Here is a 1,613-nt window from a genome sequence, read left to right on the forward strand (position 1 = left end):
AAGAAAGTCATTATATATTAATTAAGGCTTCATATAGCAGAGACTATAATATGTATGATATTTACAGACCTATTGATGAACAATAAAACACTTTGAAATAAAACATAGAGAATGCAGAAATAGGCATTTCTATACTAAGAATTAGATTTTAATACATTGCTCATAATAATGTGTAGAGAGGCTCTAGACAGATGGAAATATAAAACGGAGTCTCAGTAAAGATTTCAACCAGATAGGAGTAGATCATGACTATTCCACCCGATGCCAGATTCCCTTCTTGTCACTTTGTACCAGCCCCCAACTCAAGTGGGGACCGACTGCTCGACAGACAAGAGGCCAATCTGCCACCAGAAGTCCCAAGAGCCTTACTCATTTAGAAGAGAGGCCAATGGTTAATGAATTATGGTTAGAAAATTTATATTTGAGGATAGTAAAAAGATATACAAAATTCTGAGATCAAACCTGAACTTTGATTCTGGACCATAGGAATAAAAGACTTGAATTGGTCCTATAATCAATCCTCAAGATGTCACCCTGCTGAGAGGCAGAGCTGGAAAAAGGGAGGCCAAGGAGTCAGAGCCAGCACAGGGAGCACAATGAGCTACAGAGCTGTGCGGGCTGGGCCGCACAGAGCAACCTGCCAGCCTGCAGTAAACGCCAGAGAGGACAAGAGCCACATGTCGCCCACGTCCCCTTGCAGCCACACTTAATCTGGCCTGCTAGTTGAGTGGGAGAACAGAACTAGACTTGGGTTGTACCCAGCCTCCCGCGAGGGGGCTGGACCTTCGGAAGGCTCCTTCAACAGCAGGAGCAGGCTGGCCACCATGACCAAAAACTCCAAGTCCACTCCCACGGGGAAGTCCAAATGGACCAAGGGCTCCAAGAAATCCATGGACCATCCCAAGTATTCAGCTATGATCGTGGCTGCCATCCAAGCAGAGAAAAAGCCGCTCTGGCTCCTTGGGTCAGTCAATCCAAAAGTATATCAGAAGACACAAGGTGGGTGAGAACTCCAGCTCCCAGATCAAGTTATCCATCAAGGGGCTGGTGACCATCAAAAATCAAATGGGTGGGTGTCTGCGGCTCTTTCAGCCTGGCGAGAGGCGATGAGTCCAAAATGTCGGTGGCTTTCAAGAAGACCAAGAAGGAAGTCAAGAAAGTGGCCACTCCAAAGAAGGCAGCCAAACCTAAGAAGCATGCCACCAAAGCCCCAAGCAAAAATCCCAAAGCTACCCCTGCCATGAAGACCAAGAAGAAGCTGGCTTCCACGCCCAAGAAAGCCAAAAACCCAAAGATTGTCAAAGCCAAGCCTGTCAAGACAACCAATTAGGAAACTCGTGCCCATTCTCCCTTTTTAGACAAGTGTCATAATTGCCAGGAAAAAAATGTTGCTGTGGTTGTAATTTTAACTTCAAAACTCTAAAATAGTAATACTGAAAAAAATAAATAAATAAAAAGATTTCACCTTGCCTGCCCTGCCACTGAATCCTCTAGACAGACCTGGAGGCAGATCAAGCCATCCAGCATTTGCTACCATCGTAGTCTTGGACCAACACCCACAGGAAAAGGTGCATGCCAGACCATTTCCTGCCGACCTGTCCCTGTTGGAATCT

The 1,613-nt window shown here is 45.7% G+C and overlaps 1 pseudogene; it reads left to right on the forward strand.

Moving 5' to 3' along the window:
- The first annotated feature begins 824 nt into the window (after positions 1-824).
- LOC127234456 (histone H1.0-like) lies at positions 825-1,330 on the forward strand (annotated as a pseudogene).
- Positions 1,331-1,613: the final 283 nt, after the last annotated feature.

Source organism: Phodopus roborovskii, unplaced genomic scaffold (assembly GCF_943737965.1).
Source record: "Phodopus roborovskii unplaced genomic scaffold, PHOROB, whole genome shotgun sequence".
Taxonomy (NCBI): Eukaryota; Metazoa; Chordata; class Mammalia; order Rodentia; family Cricetidae; genus Phodopus; species Phodopus roborovskii.